Consider the following 20846-nt stretch of genomic DNA (forward strand, 5'->3'; position numbering starts at 1 on the left):
TGGCCTCTGAGCGCGCTTACTGGATCGGGCCCTGCATGCAAGTCAGATGGCGCCTGTCTTCCCCGATTCACAGATCGCACTGGGGCTTAGGCAGGAGCTAAGTACCCAGGCGCCTAGAGGGAGGCAGCAGGGCACCTGCCCCATGGCACAAACTAAGGTGTGTAAGCGACTTTTCCCTGAAAACGTAGGTGCCAAATGAGTGTAGGTGCCTACATGGGCCCATGGGAGGTTTGTGGATCTCAGTGAAGCCTCAAACTGAGACTTAGGTCTGGGGTTTAGGTGCCTGTGATTTTCTTGGGGTACCCAGGACTGTGAGTCACCCTCTAGCCAGAGGGAGCCTTGCTGTGGTGGCTGGGGTCAGCTCCCTAACCCCCCAGCCTGTTAGCCACTCAAGCACTCTCCTAGGGTTAGGCCGGCCCTTCTGCCTCACAGGTGCACCCCAGTCCCCTTGAAGCAATCCCCTGTGATATCCAGCCCAGGATGCTGCTACTCCCAGAAAGCCCAGAGCCTCTGACCCCAAAGAAGTAACATATCCCACTTGACCAGTTTCACCTTAAATCATTGCTCCTGTGAACCACATAGCACTTGCAGTGAAACAAGAGAAGGTTTATTTTAGAGAGAATACAGAGTCCACTAGAAACAAGAGAGCAGTTGAAACCAGTGGTTACAATACAAAACAAAATCATGAAATGCAGACTAGGGCCACACTTATCAATAGTTCCCTTTCCTAGCTGGCAAAATAATCACCACCTCCACCCCCCAAGTTCAGTCTGTTGCAGAATTTGCTAGTGTGTCAGGAACCAGGCTCCAAATTTTCATGAAACACCCCCGTTCAGCAAGATGTTTCCTCAATGAATGGATTCAGGGGGCCTCTCCCCTTCAGTGTTACACTGAAAAAGTCTTTTGTTTCTATTCCCAGGCAGGATGATCCCTTGTCTGTTGCAAGGTTCCTTTTTTACTGCCAACTGATTTCAATGGTTTGCAGTTGTCTCGGAGGGTTTGCCATTGAAAGTCTTGGGATGCAGCAAGACTAGACAACTGAGCCTGGCATTACATCATTAGCTAACCAGGGAGAGGCCAATCAATTGACAGCAAAGACCTCAGGAACTGTGGGTTCCATTCCAGGCTCTAGCAGAGGTGGCAGCTTAAATGCCTAAAGAATACATGAACAACTATGAACTTTTTAAACAAAAGGCCAGAATTAGGATGGGGCTAAGACCCGAGCATGCCCGTCGGTCCGGGCTGAGGGACAGGATCCGGCCGTCTGAACTGAGACCCAAGGCGGGCGTCCTGCCCACGGCCAAGGCTCCACAGCCCGGTCGGGGCGTCCCCTTTTCTGTCAACATTAGAGTGTTCGGGCCCGGGGTTTTGAGGTCGGAAAGCAGGCCCCACGGGCGTTTCGGCCGCGAGAAAGTCTTCCATCAGCAAGACGGCCGCGGCTAATGTTGCCGGCCGATGGCGGAGCACCCAGGCCCGTCCTCGGGCCGGTAGGGTGTGCACAAACTGTTCCAGAATGACTTGTTCCGTGACCTCCTCTGCAGGCCTCGTCTCCAGCTGTAGCCATCGCCTACACGCCTCCTTCAGGACTTGGGCCACCAGCCGTGGTTCGGTGCCTGAGGGATACGTCTGGCTCCGGAACTGCTGCCGAAAAGTCTTGGGGCTGACATCTAAGGCATCCAAGATCGCGACCTTTACTCGGCTATACTCCCTTGTCTCTTCTGTCGCCAGCCCCCGGTATGTAGTCTGGGCCGTCCTGGTGAGATACGGGGCCAAAAGGGTGGCCCATTGGTCCTGGGGCCACCCAGCGACCAGTGCCACCTGTTCGAACATTACCAGGAACGCCTCGGGGTCATCGTTGGGGCCCATCTTGGTTAGTCGCACTGGGGCGGCAGGGCGTGGGGCCCCATCCTCATCCCCTGGCTGTGGTTCTACGGGGTGTGGTAACGCTGTCACCAGCTGTTGCAGCTGGGCTCCAAGCTGCTGAATAAGCTGCTGCTGGAGTTGGGTGGTGTCCCGCTGTTGCTGATGTTGGAGCTGGGCAGCTGCCTGCTGCTGCTGTAGCTAGGCGGTCTGCTGCCGCTCCTGACTCTCCGTCAGCAGCTTAAAGAAATGCTCCATCTCCATGGTTCTCTGGGGGTGGATCTCCCCCTCCGGCCCCTTCTCACAGGGGTCAAGGGATCAGATCCCCACTTCTGGCACCACGTGTACAACAGTTCAGTGGGGCTCGACCCTCTCCAGGTGGAGGGGAGCCACGCCAGCTCACTACACACCGAGAGGTCCGGGGGAATAGTCTGGCCCGAGGTCTCCCTTGGTGGTCCTTGTGGTAGTCGGCCGCAAAGTGGTTATGGTTGACCCTGTCTCCGGTGGGCAAGAACCACTGAGTCAGAAGGCCCCGGCCCTCAGGCGGGGCTGAGCCGTAACAATGGTTATGGGCCCGGCCCTAGGTCAAGGCGGGGCAACAAACACTGAGTCAGGAGTGCTCAGGCCCTCAGGCAGGGCTGAGCAACAGGAACCATCTTCGGCCTCCTCAGGCCAGGGACAGGGGGAGTCTGCAGCCAGGAGTTGGGTGGCAGGGGGGACGCAGGCCCTCCCACTCCACTGCGTCCCAGCGCGGGGCCCTAGCAGCGGCTGACGACTCGCTGCTTAGTCAGTGGGGATCCTGGCTGCAACACACTGACATCGGCTCTGGTAATGCTGCAGCCAGACTGGGGTTGGCTGCCCCCGGGCTACTTCTGTACTCCGCCTCGGGTCCTACCCAGGTCCTGGCTTGGCCTCGGGGGGGGGGGGGGGACCAGGAGCATGGGTTCGTCGGGGTAGGGGTTGGTCGGCAACTCCGGCAGCTCCTCCGGGTAGCGAGCGCGGGGCAGCTCCAGCAGCTCTTCCGAGTAGTGGGTGCGGGGTAGCTCCGGCCAGTCTGGGTGGCCGCCTTGACTGCAGGAGCTTCCCAGTCTCGGGCTCCCCTAGGGACGTCTGTTCCCTCCAGTGGCCGGGTTCCTACTGAGTGCAGAGGACCGGCCTTTATAGTTCCGGGTCATCGCCTGACCTTTTGTGGGGTGGGTTCAGAGCTCCCTAGCTCCGCCCACTCTGGCCTCTGACTGGGTTCTTCCTCCTCCAAGGCGGAGGGGAGCCGCTCCACCTCACTACAGAGGGGCTGTAAGGAGGATGGGGTAGGAAATGGCAGGAAGCCTCTGCCAGAGTCCCCTGAGATGCAGAAAGTGAGCTCAGAAACTGTCTTAGTTCCAGTTTGGGACTAAACTGTGTGAGAGACTGGGTGTGGCAGTGAGCCCTTGGCAAGCTGGGGAGAAGCCCAGCCGTGCGACGGTTCCTGCTTCCTTCTTTGGAAGGAGTCTCATGTAGCCCTAGGTTGTGAGAGACGCTGCCTTCAGTCTGATCTCCCCTCCCCTGCCGGGGTCTCCATCACTCTCCCGACTCATGAGTCTCTGTCCCTCTGTCTTACTGGCCACATGCTGAGCTCCTGCGCCTCCCTCTGGAACCAGTGGGAGCTGCAGGTGCCAAGCCTCTGTCTGTCCTGTGCCTTTGTGCCGTTAGCCCCACTCTCTGGTGTCTGGTGATGTTTGACCCTGACTGACGCTTGGGGATGCAGTGTGTGTGGAAGCCGGATGCACAGTTAAGCTCTGCCCCGCTCCATGAAGGGAGGGAGCAGACTGTGTTATAGGTGGGGCTGTGATCACCAGTCACATGTTGGGATCTGGGGTTTTAACTGGTGGTTTTATACCCCTGCAGCCAGCTCCTCCTAGGCAGGGTGTGTACAGACCGTGGTGCAGTGTTCAGGCCAGGCTGAGATGGGCCGGAACCATCCCTCCACCTCTCTATGATGTCGTGGCAGGGGTGGGGTGGGGAAGGGTTACAAGAAAATAAAACCCTGATCTGACCTTCCTCCCCACTACCCTTGGTTTGGGTTCATTTTGCCAAATAGAAGCTGAAATGAGGAGATTGTTGCAAAACCAGGACCACGGCCTTCCCCATTTTGCTCTTCTCTGGTGTTAGGACCCCTCCTGCACCACTGTTTGTCAGTGACACCAGTTCACGTGGTATCTTTGCACAGGATATTGCATTCTCCCCCAACTGCCTTCCCAAGGTACGAGTCACTTGTATTGTCTTCACCTTGGAGATGCTGTCTCCCTGCAGGGAGAATGAGGCCCCAATGGCTTTCAGGCGGCTGGGTTTATAGAGGTTTGAGACCCCACAACAACGCCCTGGGGGACTATTCGCTGCTAGCCTGTGAGTCCAGTTCAGGTGCCCAGGGAGCGGTGGCCCCACCATGCCAATGGAAGTGTTGCTCTGGGGTCATTGACTGCCCCTTTCAGAGCTGCTCTTTGAGGGGCTCTTACGACCAGAGCAGCGGAGCAGAGCGCTTGGATGTGGCCGACAAAAGGCCTTGGCCTGGCCCCTCGGGGCATCCTGGGAGAGGAACATGGTAACAGTGCTGCTGGGCTTCCTGCTTTCCCCTCGACCGGTGCACCTGGCCATGTCCCCTCCCCATCCCTGGGGGCCGTGCACACGGCTTTTCCCTCTCTGGGACGGTGGGCTGATCTCTCCTGTGCTGCGTCCCTGCTGGAGTGGGAGAGTGACATGGGGGCCATGCTGGCACGGATGGGGGAGCAGTGCACCTGGGAGGGACTCTGCCCCGCTGCGGGGCTGGGAGCATGGGCATGGCCGGGGGGCACAGGACAGGTTTATAGAAAATTCAAAAAACAAAGGAAGACAAGTTCTCTCTGATTGATTTTATTATGTCTGTTCCTAAATGGCCCTAAGGGCTGGTCCCTGCTCGATGCCCCAGAGGAAGGCGAAAAACCTCCAGGGTCTCTGGCCAATCTGCCCTGGAGGAAAATTCCTTCCTGACCCCAAACATGGCGATCGGTTTCACCCTGTGCATGCGAGCCAGGACCACAGTGGGGAAAGGACCCACTGGTCGCTATGGTTACATACCCTGTCCCAGGCCCCTCCAGGATAGTGCCTGTGTCCCAGCACTAACCCGTCTCCAGGGCTTTCTTCTTTCCTTCCATCCCAGCAGCAACTTTTAAACATTGTGTCTTGAATACTGTCCACGCTGCCTGTTTCCTTCATCTGAAAGAAAAACCAAAGCCACTGATGTCACTCAAGTGACAAGTGGATTCAGCACCTCCTAATAAAGATGAATCCCCTGACATCTGCCATCCCCCTCACATCCTCTTAGCTCCTGAGATGTCTGATCAGCTGTAACAAACCCTTTGGCACAACATAAATTACATTCAGCACTACAAAATTGCTATGCTCATTTGTTAGACTTATCAAATGTTGCTTACCGCTCCTCAGAGCCAATCCTGTTGCTTTATTGAATGAAGGGTCTTTCATATTTTGAGATCCAATCGTCCTTTAAGGTGTTGGATCTGTTCAGCTCCATCCCTGTTCCTTTTTACTCAGATCCTGAGCATATGTAACTCTCCTCCTGAAAAGACAAATCCATTTAGCAATAAGAGAATCCTAAATGCTCACCTCCTTGTCAGTAGTAGTCTGCTGCATTGTGGGTTTGAAACTTGAAGGTGATAAGTGATTGTCTTCCCATTCTAGTCAAGGAAGGCAACTTTTTGCAGGTCTGGCAATATGCGTTAGTTTGTTCTTCAGTAATATGACTGCTTATAATCCGCAGTCCCCAGGAGATCAGATCAGCTGCATTTCTTTAACCTGAAGGGAATCCAGATCCATCAATTTCTCAATTATGAGGTGAGTTCCTTACCACTTGGTAGCAGTGATGAATTTTGCTTGTTTCCTTTCTGTAGATATCCCAGATCTTCTAGCAACTTCCTGAAGTTTTCACACCCTCAGCGTTCAAATCGGCTGCATTTCTCTCATCTGAAAGTGTGAGAATCTATTCATTGCCACTTGAATGTTAAGAGCGGGAAAAAAGTGCATTTCTTTACCAACTGGCATGCCTGGTTCAGCTAGTTGGATTTGCATTAATTTCTGCTAGAACACAACAGCCCTCTGGTCTCCTTCCATCTGGAGATGCAACGTGACCTCTTTATTTGGTCTGCAAGTGTCGCTTTAGCCTCAGATTCATTTGTCAACCAGGGAAACGTAAATGCTTACCTCCATGTCTCATGGTCTGCTGACTTGATTCAGATTTGTCCCGAGTCTGCTTTTGACACTCTCCCCATGACAAGTAAGGTCATCCACAGTTTTTCTCCCTGAAAGCAAAATCCACACCACTTCATGTACACATGGATGTTTCGAGACTGGTATTTCTTAGCTCCTTGCCCGGAACAGCCACGCCACTTAGCCTCACTTCTCCCTGGTAGGAATGGCCACCTGGTCTGTTCATATCTCAGAGCAAAACCTGCAATCATTGTTTGACAGAATTATTTATTATTACTCATTAGCAGCTATGAAGAGTCATCAATGGAGAAGGTTCCTTAGCATCCAGATCATTAGGCTTCTAGAGACCTTTCAGTGCTCACCTACTTGTCAGTCATGTTCCACCGCAAGGCTTTGATTCTTAGCGGTACAGCCAGCTACACAGGGTAAAACCTGAAGCATATAAATGGCTGCTTGCCTTTTTCTGAACTAGAAGTAAAAGTAAAAGATGCTTTTCTTTCCTCTGGCCAGGTATCCTTACCTGTCTTTTTTCCTTAAATGCAGCAGCCTCTTATCATCCTCCCTTGAATGGTAAGACCTTCCTTTCACCTGAAATTAGAAACAGAGCCTTTAAGTCCTGTCCCCGTGCGGTGAGGAGGTGCGTTCCTTACCTCTCGATAGAAATGATTAGTTCCACTTTGTTCTTGACATCTGAAAAAGAAGCAACAATGATCAATTAGGCACAACTAGAATCAGCTGGACAACTCCTCTCTGCAAATGGAAGAGCAGGCTCAATGCTCATCTTCACACTCTGCTTAGTTGCACTTGTTCTTTGAAATAACTTCCCTGTTCCATCCTTGTAGGAACAACCCATGGCCTTCTCTGGGAAGGAAAAAGGAACAAAGATCATCATCTTTGGTTAGAATTACCAACTACTTTCCTTTCATCTGAACAGGTAGCTCCCATTTTTAGTGCTTTATTCAGTACAGCAATTTCTCCTGCTCTTTAGAGAGATGAAAATTTCCTCAGTTACCTTCCTTCCACCTGAAAGGATGACCAGAACCAATGGCTATTATGGGAATGGTGTATAATATTTCTTACCTCCTTAAAAGGATGGATCCGCTAATTCCTTCCTGTAAACGACAGCCATGTGTCATCCTTGCATCTCGAAATATGACCTCCTGCAAAGATCAATGTTTGACAGACCTTATTTTTGTCAGGCAACAAATGTAAATGAATTGTCATTGGATTCATTTTGTAACAGGGAGTATAAATGCACACCTTCTGCGTGATGAATTGCTGGATTGGTTTCTCTCTTTCTCTCCATACAATCAGCTGTACTGCTAAAAATCTAGTAGGTATAAGTGGTTTCCTTATTCTTGATTGGAACAAGTCAATACTTCTGTAACCTCAGAAGCTTTGGTTATGTATCTTGCTTTATTCTTATGAAACTGCTTGTAGCCTTTGACAGCAAAGGATAGATTAACTTCCTTCACCTGAAAGTACACTCAGATTGGTTAGTTTCCACTCCATTGCTAGGAGAAGGTGCATTCCTTTACCTCTTGATAGCAAGAGAAACTGTTCCTACTTCTGACGGACAAACTGCATTTCTTTCACCTGAAGGAAACCAGATCCATCAATTTCTCCATTGTAAGGTGAGTTCCTTACCTCTTGGTAGCAGTCATGAGTTTTGCTTGTTTCCTTTCTGTAGATATCCCAGATCTTCTAGCAACTTCCTGAAGTTTTCACACCCTCAACGTTCAAATCGGCTGCATTTCTCTCATCTGAAAGTGTGAGAATCTATTCATTGCCACTTGAATGTTAAGAGGGGGGAAAAAGTGCATTTCTTTACCAACTGACAAGCCTGGTTCAGCTAGTTGGATTTGCATTAATTCCTTCTAGAACACAACAGCCCTCTGGTCTCCTTCCATCTGGAGATGCAACGTGACCTCTTTATTTGGTCTGCAAGTGTTGCTTTAGCCTCAGATTCATTTGTCAACCAGGGAAACGTAAATGCTTACCTCCATGTCTGATGGTCTGCTGACTTGATTCAGATTTGTCCTGAGTCTGCTTTTGACACTTTCCCCATGACAAGTAAGGTCATCCACAGTTTTCTCCCTGAAAGCAAAATCCACACCACTTCATGTACACATGGATGTTTGGAGACTTGTATTTCTCAAGTCCTTGCCCGGGATAGCCACGCCACTTAGCCTCACTTCTCCCTGGTAGGAATGGCCACCTGGTCTGTTCATATCTCAGAGCAAAACCTGCAATCATTGTTTGACAGAATTATTTATTATTACTCATTAGCAGCTATGAAGAGTCATCAATGGAGAAGGTTCCTTAGCATCCAGATCATTAGGCTTCTAGAGACCTTTCAGTGCTCACCTACTTGTCAGTCATGTTCCACCGCAAGGCTTTGATTCTTAGCGGTACAGCCAGCTACACAGGGTAAAACCTGAAGAATATAAATGGCTGCTTGCCTTTTTCTGAACTAGAAGTAAAAGTAAAAGATGCTTTTCTTTCCTCTGGCCAGGTATCCTTACCTGTCTTTTTTCCTTAAATGCAGCAGGCTCTTATCATCCTCCCTTGAATGGTAAGACCTTCCTTTCACCTGAAAATAGAAACAGAGCCTTTAAGTCCTGTCCCCGTGCTGTGAGGAGGTGCGTTCCTTACCTCTCGATAGAAATGATTAGTTCCACTTTGTTCTTGACATCTGAAAAAGAAGCAACAATGATCAATTAGGCACAACTAGAATCAGCTGGACAACTCCTCTCTGCAAATGGAAGAGCAGGCTCAATGCTCATCTTCACACTCTGCTTAGTTGCACTTGTTCTTTGAAATAACTTCCCTGTTCCATCCTTGTAGGAACAACCCATGGCCTTCTCTGGGAAGGAAAAAGGAACAAAGATCATCATCTTTGGTTAGAATTACCAACTACTTTCCTTTCATCTGAACAGGTAGCTCCCATTTTTAGTGCTTTATTCAGTACAGCAATTTCTCCTGCTCTTTAGAGAGATGAAAATTTCCTCAGTTACCTTCCTTCCACCTGAAAGGATGACCAGAACCAATGGCTATTATGGGAATGGTGTATAATATTTCTTACCTCCTTAAAAGGATGGATCCGCTAATTCCTTCCTGTAAACGACAGCCATGTGTCATCCTTGCATCTCGAAATATGACCTCCTGCAAAGATCAATGTTTGACAGACCTTATTTTTGTCAGGCAACAAATGTAAATGAATTGTCATTGGATTCATTTTGTAACAGGGAGTATAAATGCACACCTTCTGCGTGATGAATTGCTGGATTGGTTTCTCTCTTTCTCTCCATACAATCAGCTGTACTGCTAAAAATCTAGTAGGTATAAGTGGTTTCCTTATTCTTGATTGGAACAAGTCAATACTTCTGTAACCTCAGAAGCTTTGGTTATGTATCTTGCTTTATTCTTATGAAACTGCTTGTAGCCTTTGACAGCAAAGGATAGATTAACTTCCTTCACCTGAAAGTACACTCAGATTGGTTAGTTTCCACTCCATTGCTAGGAGAAGGTGCATTCCTTTTACCTCTTGATAGCAAGAGAAACTGTTCCTACTTCTGACGGACAAACTGCATTTCTTTCACCTGAAGGGAAACCAGATCCATCAATTTCTCCATTGTAAGGTGAGTTCCTTACCTCTTGGTAGCAGTCATGAGTTTTGCTTGTTTCCTTTCTGTAGATATCCCAGATCTTCTAGCAACTTCCTGAAGTTTTCACACCCTCAACGTTCAAATCGGCTGCATTTCTCTCATCTGAAAGTGTGAGAATCTATTCATTGCCACTTGAATGTTAAGAGGGGGGAAAAAGTGCATTTCTTTACCAACTGACAAGCCTGGTTCAGCTAGTTGGATTTGCATTAATTCCTTCTAGAACACAACAGCCCTCTGGTCTCCTTCCATCTGGAGATGCAACGTGACCTCTTTATTTGGTCTGCAAGTGTTGCTTTAGCCTCAGATTCATTTGTCAACCAGGGAAACGTAAATGCTTACCTCCATGTCTGATGGTCTGCTGACTTGATTCAGATTTGTCCTGAGTCTGCTTTTGACACTTTCCCCATGACAAGTAAGGTCATCCACAGTTTTTCTCCCTGAAAGCAAAATCCACACCACTTCATGTACACATGGATGTTTGGAGACTGTATTTCTCAAGTCCTTGCCCGGGATAGCCACGCCACTTAGCCTCACTTCTCCCTGGTAGGAATGGCCACCTGGTCTGTTCATATCTCAGAGCAAAACCTGCAATCATTGTTTGACAGATTTATTTATTATTACTCATTAGCAGCTATGAAGAGTCATCAATGGAGAAGGTTCCTTAGCATCCAGATCATTAGGCTTCTAGAGACCTTTCAGTGCTCACCTACTTGTCAGTCATGTTCCACCAAGGCTTTGATTCTTAGCGGTACAGCCAGCTACACAGGGTAAAACCTGAAGAATATAAATGGCTGCTTGCCTTTTTCTGAACTAGAAGTAAAAGGAAAAGATGCTTTTCTTTCCTCTGGCCAGGTATCCTTACCTGTCTTTTTTCCTTAAATGCAGCAGCCTCTTATCATCCTCCCTTGAATGGTAAGACCTTCCTTTCACCTGAAAATAGAAACAGAGCCTTTAAGTCCTGTCCCCGTGCTGTGAGGAGGTGCGTTCCTTACCTCTCGATAGAAATGATTAGTTCCACTTTGTTCTTGACATCTGAAAAAGAAGCAACAATGATCAATTAGGCACAACTAGAATCAGCTGGACAACTCCTCTCTGCAAATGGAAGAGCAGGCTCAATGCTCATCTTCACACTCTGCTTAGTTGCACTTGTTCTTTGAAATAACTTCCCTGTTCCATCCTTGTAGGAACAACCCATGGCCTTCTCTGGGAAGGAAAAAGGAACAAAGATCATCATCTTTGGTTAGAATTACCAACTACTTTCCTTTAATCTGAACAGGTAGCTCCCATTTTTAGTGCTTTATTCAGTAAAACAATTTCTCCTGCTCTTTAGAGAGATGAAAATTTCCTCAGTTACCTTCCTTCCACCTGAAAGTATGACCAGAACCAATGGCTATTATGGGAATGGTGTATAATATTTCTTACCTCCTTAAAAGGATGGATCCGCTAATTCCTTCCTGTAAACGACAGCCATGTGTCATCCTTGCATCTCGAAATATGACCTCCTGCAAAGATCAATGTTTGACAGACCTTATTTTTGTCAGGCAACAAATGTAAAGGAATTGTCATTGGATTCATTTTGTAACAGGGAGTATAAATGCACACCTTCTGCGTGATGAATTGCTGGATTGGTTTCTCTCTTTCTCTCCATACAATCAGCTGTACTGCTAAAAATCTAGTAGGTATAAGTGGTTTCCTTATTCTTGATTGGAACAAGTCAATACTTCTGTAACCTCAGAAGCTTTGGTTATGTATCTTGCTTTATTCTTATGAAACTGCTTGTAGCCTTTGACAGCAAAGGATAGATTAACTTCCTTCACCTGAAAGTACACTCAGATTGGTTAGTTTCCACTCCATTGCTAGGAGAAGGTGCATTCCTTTTACCTCTTGATAGCAAGAGAAACTGTTCCTCCTTCTGACGGACAAACTGCATTTCTTTCACCTGAAGGAAACCAGATCCATCAATTTCTCCATTGTAAGGTGAGTTCCTTACCTCTTGGTAGCAGTCATGAGTTTTGCTTGTTTCCTTTCTGTAGATATCCCAGATCTTCTAGCAACTTCCTGAAGTTTTCACACCCTCAACGTTCAAATCGGCTGCATTTCTCTCATCTGAAAGTGTGAGAATCTATTCATTGCCACTTGAATGTTAAGAGGGGGGAAAAAGTGCATTTCTTTACCAACTGACAAGCCTGGTTCAGCTAGTTGGATTTGCATTAATTCCTTCTAGAACACAACAGCCCTCTGGTCTCCTTCCATCTGGAGATGCAACGTGACCTCTTTATTTGGTCTGCAAGTGTTGCTTTAGCCTCAGATTCATTTGTCAACCAGGGAAACGTAAATGCTTACCTCCATGTCTGATGGTCTGCTGACTTGATTCAGATTTGTCCTGAGTCTGCTTTTGACACTTTCCCCATGACAAGTAAGGTCATCCACAGTTTTTCTCCCTGAAAGCAAAATCCACACCACTTCATGTACACATGGATGTTTGGAGACTTGTATTTCTCAAGTCCTTGCCCGGGATAGCCACGCCACTTAGCCTCACTTCTCCCTGGTAGGAATGGCCACCTGGTCTGTTCATATCTCAGAGCAAAACCTGCAATCATTGTTTGACAGAATTATTTATTATTACTCATTAGCAGCTATGAAGAGTCATCAATGGAGAAGGTTCCTTAGCATCCAGATCATTAGGCTTCTAGAGACCTTTCAGTGCTCACCTACTTGTCAGTCATGTTCCACCGCAAGGCTTTGATTCTTAGCGGTACAGCCAGCTACACAGGGTAAAACCTGAAGAATATAAATGGCTGCTTGCCTTTTTCTGAACTAGAAGTAAAAGTAAAAGATGCTTTTCTTTCCTCTGGCCAGGTATCCTTACCTGTCTTTTTTCCTTAAATGCAGCAGCCTCTTATCATCCTCCCTTGAATGGTAAGACCTTCCTTTCACCTGAAAATAGAAACAGAGCCTTTAAGTCCTGTCCCCGTGCTGTGAGGAGGTGCGTTCCTTACCTCTCGATAGAAATGATTAGTTCCACTTTGTTCTTGACATCTGAAAAAGAAGCAACAATGATCAATTAGGCACAACCAGAATCAGCTGGACAACTCCTCTCTGCAAATGGAAGAGCAGGCTCAATGCTCATCTTCACACTCTGCTTAGTTGCACTTGTTCTTTGAAATAACTTCCCTGTTCCATCCTTGTAGGAACAACCCATGGCCTTCTCTGGGAAGGAAAATGGAACAAAGATCATCATCTTTGGTTAGAATTACCAACTACTTTCCTTTCATCTGAACAGGTAGCTCCCATTTTTAGTGCTTTATTCAGTACAGCAATTTCTCCTGCTCTTTAGAGAGATGAAAATTTCCTCAGTTACCTTCCTTCCACCTGAAAGGATGACCAGAACCAATGGCTATTATGGGAATGGTGTATAATATTTCTTACCTCCTTAAAAGGATGGATCCGCTAATTCCTTCCTGTAAACGACAGCCATGTGTCATCCTTGCATCTCGAAATATGACCTCCTGCAAAGATCAATGTCTGACAGACCTTATTTTTGTCAGGCAACAAATGTAAATGAATTGTCATTGGATTCATTTTGTAACAGGGAGTATAAATGCACACCTTCTGCGTGATGAATTGCTGGATTGGTTTCTCTCTTTCTCTCCATACAATCAGCTGTACTGCTAAAAATCTAGTAGGTATAAGTGGTTTCCTTATTCTTGATTGGAACAAGTCAATACTTCTGTAACCTCAGAAGCTTTGGTTATGTATCTTGCTTTATTCTTATGAAACTGCTTGTAGCCTTTGACAGCAAAGGATAAATTAACTTCCTTCACCTGAAAGTACACTCAGATTGGTTAGTTTCCACTCCATTGCTAAGAGAAGGTGCATTCCTTTTACCTCTTGATAGCAAGAGAAACTGTTCCTACTTCTGACGGACAAACTGCATTTCTTTCACCTGAAGGAAACCAGATCCATCAATTTCTCCATTGTAAGGTGAGTTCCTTACCTCTTGGTAGCAGTCATGAGTTTTGCTTGTTTCCTTTCTGTAGATATCCCAGATCTTCTAGCAACTTCCTGAAGTTTTCACACCTCAACGTTCAAATCGGCTGCATTTCTCTCATCTGAAAGTGTGAGAATCTATTCATTGCCACTTGAATGTTAAGAGGGGGGAAAAAGTGCATTTCTTTACCAACTGACAAGCCTGGTTCAGCTAGTTGGATTTGCATTAATTCCTTCTAGAACACAACAGCCCTCTGGTCTCCTTCCATCTGGAGATGCAACGTGACCTCTTTATTTGGTCTGCAAGTGTTGCTTTAGCCTCAGATTCATTTGTCAACCAGGGAAACGTAAATGCTTACCTCCATGTCTGATGGTCTGCTGACTTGATTCAGATTTGTCCTGAGTCTGCTTTTGACACTTTCCCCATGACAAGTAAGGTCATCCACAGTTTTTCTCCCTGAAAGCAAAATCCACACCACTTCATGTACACATGGATGTTTGGAGACTTGTATTTCTCAAGTCCTTGCCCGGGATAGCCACGCCACTTAGCCTCACTTCTCCCTGGTAGGAATGGCCACCTGGTCTGTTCATATCTCAGAGCAAAACCTGCAATCATTGTTTGACAGAATTATTTATTATTACTCATTAGCAGCTATGAAGAGTCATCAATGGAGAAGGTTCCTTAGCATCCAGATCATTAGGCTTCTAGAGACCTTTCAGTGCTCACCTACTTGTCAGTCATGTTCCACCGCAAGGCTTTGATTCTTAGCGGTACAGCCAGCTACACAGGGTAAAACCTGAAGAATATAAATGGCTGCTTGCCTTTTTCTGAACTAGAAGTAAAAGTAAAAGATGCTTTTCTTTCCTCTGGCCAGGTATCCTTACCTGTCTTTTTTCCTTAAATGCAGCAGCCTCTTATCATCCTCCCTTGAATGGTAAGACCTTCCTTTCACCTGAAAATAGAAACAGAGCCTTTAAGTCCTGTCCCCGTGCTGTGAGGAGGTGCGTTCCTTACCTCTCGATAGAAATGATTAGTTCCACTTTGTTCTTGACATCTGAAAAAGAAGCAACAATGATCAATTAGGCACAACCAGAATCAGCTGGACAACTCCTCTCTGCAAATGGAAGAGCAGGCTCAATGCTCATCTTCACACTCTGCTTAGTTGCACTTGTTCTTTGAAATAACTTCCCTGTTCCATCCTTGTAGGAACAACCCATGGCCTTCTCTGGGAAGGAAAAAGGAACAAAGATCATCATCTTTGGTTAGAATTACCAACTACTTTCCTTTCATCTGAACAGGTAGCTCCCATTTTTAGTGCTTTATTCAGTACAGCAATTTCTCCTGCTCTTTAGAGAGATGAAAATTTCCTCAGTTACCTTCCTTCCACCTGAAAGGATGACCAGAACCAATGGCTATTATGGGAATGGTGTATAATATTTCTTACCTCCTTAAAAGGATGGATCCGCTAATTCCTTCCTGTAAACGACAGCCATGTGTCATCCTTGCATCTCGAAATATGACCTCCTGCAAAGATCAATGTCTGACAGACCTTATTTTTGTCAGGCAACAAATGTAAATGAATTGTCATTGGATTCATTTTGTAACAGGGAGTATAAATGCACACCTTCTGCGTGATGAATTGCTGGATTGGTTTCTCTCTTTCTCTCCATACAATCAGCTGTACTGCTAAAAATCTAGTAGGTATAAGTGGTTTCCTTATTCTTGATTGGAACAAGTCAATACTTCTGTAACCTCAGAAGCTTTGGTTATGTATCTTGCTTTATTCTTATGAAACTGCTTGTAGCCTTTGACAGCAAAGGATAAATTAACTTCCTTCACCTGAAAGTACACTCAGATTGGTTAGTTTCCACTCCATTGCTAAGAGAAGGTGCATTCCTTTTACCTCTTGATAGCAAGAGAAACTGTTCCTACTTCTGACGGACAAACTGCATTTCTTTCACCTGAAGGGAAACCAGATCCATCAATTTCTCCATTGTAAGGTGAGTTCCTTACCTCTTGGTAGCAGTCATGAGTTTTGCTTGTTTCCTTTCTGTAGATATCCCAGATCTTCTAGCAACTTCCTGAAGTTTTCACACCCTCAACGTTCAAATCGGCTGCATTTCTCTCATCTGAAAGTGTGAGAATCTATTCATTGCCACTTGAATGTTAAGAGGGGGGAAAAAGTGCATTTCTTTACCAACTGACAAGCCTGGTTCAGCTAGTTGGATTTGCATTAATTCCTTCTAGAACACAACAGCCCTCTGGTCTCCTTCCATCTGGAGATGCAACGTGACCTATTTATTTGGTCTGCAAGTGTTGCTTTAGCCTCAGATTCATTTGTCAACCAGGGAAACGTAAATGCTTACCTCCATGTCTGATGGTCTGCTGACTTGATTCAGATTTGTCCTGAGTCTGCTTTTGACACTTTCCCCATGACAAGTAAGGTCATCCACAGTTTTTCTCCCTGAAAGCAAAATCCACACCACTTCATGTACACATGGATGTTTGGAGACTGGTATTTCTCAACTCCTTGCCCGGGATAGCCACGCCACTTAGCCTCACTTCTCCCTGGTAGGAATGGCCACCTGGTCTGTTCATATCTCAGAGCAAAACCTGCAATCATTGTTTGACAGAATTATTTATTATTACTCATTAGCAGCTATGAAGAGTCATCAATGGAGAAGGTTCCTTAGCATCCAGATCATTAGGCTTCTAGAGACCTTTCAGTGCTCACCTACTTGTCAGTCATGTTCCACCGCAAGGCTTTGATTCTTAGCGGTACAGCCAGCTACACAGGGTAAAACCTGAAGAATATAAATGGCTGCTTGCCTTTTTCTGAACTAGAAGTAAAAGTAAAAGATGCTTTTCTTTCCTCTGGCCAGGTATCCTTACCTGTCTTTTTTCCTTAAATGCAGCAGGCTCTTATCATCCTCCCTTGAATGGTAAGACCTTCCTTTCACCTGAAAATAGAAACAGAGCCTTTAAGTCCTGTCCCCGTGCTGTGAGGAGGTGCGTTCCTTACCTCTCGATAGAAATGATTAGTTCCACTTTGTTCTTGACATCTGAAAAAGAAGCAACAATGATCAATTAGGCACAACTAGAATCAGCTGGACAACTCCTCTCTGCAAATGGAAGAGCAGGCTCAATGCTCATCTTCACACTCTGCTTAGTTGCACTTGTTCTTTGAAATAACTTCCCTGTTCCATCCTTGTAGGAACAACCCATGGCCTTCTCTGGGAAGGAAAAAGGAACAAAGATCATCATCTTTGGTTAGAATTACCAACTACTTTCCTTTCATCTGAACAGGTAGCTCCCATTTTAGTGCTTTATTCAGTACAGCAATTTCTCCTGCTCTTTAGAGAGATGAAAATTTCCTCAGTTACCTTCCTTCCACCTGAAAGGATGACCAGAACCAATGGCTATTATGGGAATGGTGTATAATATTTCTTACCTCCTTAAAAGGATGGATCCGCTAATTCCTTCCTGTAAACGACAGCCATGTGTCATCCTTGCATCTCGAAATATGACCTCCTGCAAAGATCAATGTTTGACAGACCTTATTTTTGTCAGGCAACAAATGTAAATGAATTGTCATTGGATTCATTTTGTAACAGGGAGTATAAATGCACACCTTCTGCGTGATGAATTGCTGGATTGGTTTCTCTCTTTCTCTCCATACAATCAGCTGTACTGCTAAAAATCTAGTAGGTATAAGTGGTTTCCTTATTCTTGATTGGAACAAGTCAATACTTCTGTAACCTCAGAAGCTTTGGTTATGTATCTTGCTTTATTCTTATGAAACTGCTTGTAGCCTTTGACAGCAAAGGATAGATTAACTTCCTTCACCTGAAAGTACACTCAGATTGGTTAGTTTCCACTCCATTGCTAGGAGAAGGTGCATTCCTTTTACCTCTTGATAGCAAGAGAAACTGTTCCTACTTCTGACGGACAAACTGCATTTCTTTCACCTGAAGGGAAACCAGATCCATCAATTTCTCCATTGTAAGGTGAGTTCCTTACCTCTTGGTAGCAGTCATGAGTTTTGCTTGTTTCCTTTCTGTAGATATCCCAGATCTTCTAGCAACTTCCTGAAGTTTTCACACCCTCAACGTTCAAATCGGCTGCATTTCTCTCATCTGAAAGTGTGAGAATCTATTCATTGCCACTTGAATGTTAAGAGGGGGGAAAAAGTGCATTTCTTTACCAACTGACAAGCCTGGTTCAGCTAGTTGGATTTGCATTAATTCCTTCTAGAACACAACAGCCCTCTGGTCTCCTTCCATCTGGAGATGCAACGTGACCTCTTTATTTGGTCTGCAAGTGTTGCTTTAGCCTCAGATTCATTTGTCAACCAGGGAAACGTAAATGCTTACCTCCATGTCTGATGGTCTGCTGACTTGATTCAGATTTGTCCTGAGTCTGCTTTTGACACTTTCCCCATGACAAGTAAGGTCATCCACAGTTTTTCTCCCTGAAAGCAAAATCCACACCACTTCATGTACACATGGATGTTTGGAGACTGGTATTTCTCAACTCCTTGCCCGGGACAGCCACGCCATTTAGCCTCACTTCTCCCTGGTAGGAATGGCCACCTGGTCTGTTCATATCTCAGAGCAAAACCTGCAATCATTGTTTGACAGATTTATTTATTATTACTCATTAGCAGCTATGAAGAGTCATCAATGGAGAAGGTTCCTTAGCATCCAGATCATTAGGCTTCTAGATACCTTTCAGTGCTCACCTACTTGTCAGTCATGTTCCACCGCAAGGCTTTGATTCTTTGCGGTACAGCCAGCTACACAGGGTAAAACCTGAAGCATATAAATGGCTGCTTGCCTTTTTCTGAACTAGAAGTAAAAGTAAAAGATGCTTTTCTTTCCTCTGGCCAGGTATCCTTACCTGTCTTTTTTCCTTAAATGCAGCAGCCTCTTATCATCCTCCCTTGAATGGTAAGACCTTCCTTTCACCTGAAAATAGAAACAGAGCCTTTAAGTCCTGTCCCCGTGCTGTGAGGAGGTGCGTTCCTTACCTCTCGATAGAAATGATTAGTTCCACTTTGTTCTTGACATCTGAAAAAGAAGCAACAATGATCAATTAGGCACAAATAGAATCAGCTGGACAACTCCTCTCTGCAAATGGAAGAGCAGGCTCAATGCTCATCTTCACACTCTGGTTAGTTGCACTTGTTCTTTGAAATAACTTCCCTGTTCCATCCTTGTAGGAACAACCCATGGCCTTCTCTGGGAAGGAAAAAGGAACAAAGATCATCATCTTTGGTTAGAATTACCAACTACTTTCCTTTCATCTGAACAGGTAGCTCCCATTTTTAGTGCTTTATTCAGTACAGCAATTTCTCCTGCTCTTTAGAGAGATGAAAATTTCCTCAGTTACCTTCCTTCCACCTGAAAGGATGACCAGAACCATTGACTATTATGGGAATGGTGTATTGTATTTCTTACCTCCTTAAAAGGATGGATCCGCTAATTCCTTCCTGTAAACTACAGCCAAGTGTCATCCTTGCATCTCGAAATATGACCTCCTGCAAAGATCAATGTTTGACAGACCATAGTTTTGTCAGGCAACAAATGAAAAGGAATTGTCATTGGATTCATTTTGTAACAGGGAGTATAAATGCACACCTTCTGCGTGATGAATTGTTGGATTGGTTTCTCTCTTTCTCTCCATACAATCAGCTATACTGTTAAAAATCTAGTAGGTATAAGTGGTTTCCTTATTCTTGATTGGAACAAATCAGTACTTCTGTAACCTCAGAAGCTTTGGTTATGTATCTTGCTCTTTTCTTATGAAACTACTTCTGGCCTTTGACAGCAAAGGATAGATTCACTTCCTTCACCTGAAAACACTCAGATTGGTTAATTTCCACTCCATTGTTAGGAGAAGGTGCATTCTTAGTACTTAACTGGTACAATATGAACTTCTGACAGACATGCTGCAGTGATCAAATCAACAGGAATAGGACCAATTGCAATGTAATCTCTTGAAAGGTAAGAACCAAGTGATGCCAGCTCTCAGCTATGGTCACTTCTACCCTTTCTTTTTTAAATTGTAGAAATACCTGCATTTTTAACCCCTAGTAGTTACATCCTGACAAAGGCAATTGGGATTCTACCTGATGCTAAAGAAATCAGTCCAGGTTCTTACCCCCATCCACTTCTTCCATGCTTCTCCTTTCTCTTCTCTTCTAGCCTCTTTGCCCACTCCTTTTCCATGTCTCTCCCCTCACCCATTACCTGTCCCTCTTTCTTCTCTGTACTTTCCTCACTTCCCTGGTTCTTCTTTCTCACTAACTTCTTCCATTCCCCCCCTCCTCCCTTATCAGTACCTCCTCCCTCCCCCGCCCAGCTTTGTCCCTGCCTTGTTTCCTTCCTCCTTACAAGAATACTTTCCTTCATCCTTCAGTGTCTCACGTTCCCTTCTTTAGCAATGGAAGCAGGTTGGTCCCAGAAGGCCCTGCTCCATCACTCTGGTCCCTGTACTCAGACCCACAGGCAGCAGCCATGTGCTCTGGGCGACACCCTGGTGTGAAATGCTGCGGCCCCTGGGGGCTGACCCAACAATCTCTGCATCACAACAGAGTCGCGGGTCATCACCACCTTGTCATTTGGGCAAAGTGACCTGCCCCAGGGCCCTCTAGGGGAGCTGTAGGGGGAAGGCTCTTGCTGACTCTAAACTCTCAAATGAGTCAAATTACACTCCAGATCTGGAGTCACCAGCTGGGGCTCTGTTTGTCACAGTGAGTTCCAGGGTCATGAACGGCTCCTTTCCCTGTGGTTTGGATGGAGTGGGATTTACGCAGCCCTCACCTATGAAAACTTACATCCCTAGTTCCCCCTGCCTGTCCCCACCTCTGTTTGTCTAGGTTACCATCCCTACGGTGGAATGTTCCACTTCCATCACAATGGGCCAGTTCTGAGCAGTGCTGAGCTCCTGCATCTTCCTCTGAAACCAGTGAGAGCTGCAAGTGCCCAGCCCCTCTCAGGACTAACCCTGTTGGCTGCATTTCATGGCACCGTGCTGTCCTCCATCTTGTGGTCTAGGCTGATCGCTGCAGACCCACCCAGGGACTGACA

The 20846-nt window shown here is 46.0% G+C and overlaps 2 long non-coding RNA genes across 6 annotated transcripts in view; both read right to left on the reverse strand.

Moving 5' to 3' along the window:
- Positions 1 to 4730: 4730 nt before the first annotated feature.
- Positions 4731 to 12929, reverse strand: LOC120384394. 2 transcript variants are annotated; one of them, XR_005588837.1, is made up of 4 exons: positions 12108 to 12929; positions 5738 to 5853; positions 5307 to 5449; positions 4731 to 5088 (listed from the first exon to the last, which is right to left on the reverse strand). It is a non-coding gene; the product is annotated as an uncharacterized LOC120384394 (long non-coding RNA). The 2 variants fall into 2 exon arrangements; XR_005588836.1 differs by lacking the exon at positions 12108 to 12929 and adding an exon at positions 6091 to 6481.
- Positions 12930 to 16155: 3226 nt separating this feature from the next.
- Positions 16156 to 20846, reverse strand: part of LOC120384403 — a 37138-nt gene continuing 32447 nt past the window's right edge. For 3 of the 4 annotated variants that reach the window (XR_005588857.1, XR_005588856.1, XR_005588855.1), the window contains 2 exons: positions 17207 to 17286; positions 16156 to 16817 (listed from right to left, as the gene is read on the reverse strand). This is a non-coding gene — a long non-coding RNA (uncharacterized LOC120384403). Of the gene's footprint in view, positions 16818 to 17206; positions 17287 to 19394; positions 19610 to 20150; positions 20568 to 20846 lie in introns of those variants that run through there. The other variant, XR_005588858.1, reaches the window with a different exon arrangement.

The sequence above is a fragment of the Mauremys reevesii genome, linkage group 16 (assembly GCF_016161935.1).
Source record: "Mauremys reevesii isolate NIE-2019 linkage group 16, ASM1616193v1, whole genome shotgun sequence".
Lineage (NCBI taxonomy): Eukaryota > Metazoa > Chordata > Testudines > Geoemydidae > Mauremys > Mauremys reevesii.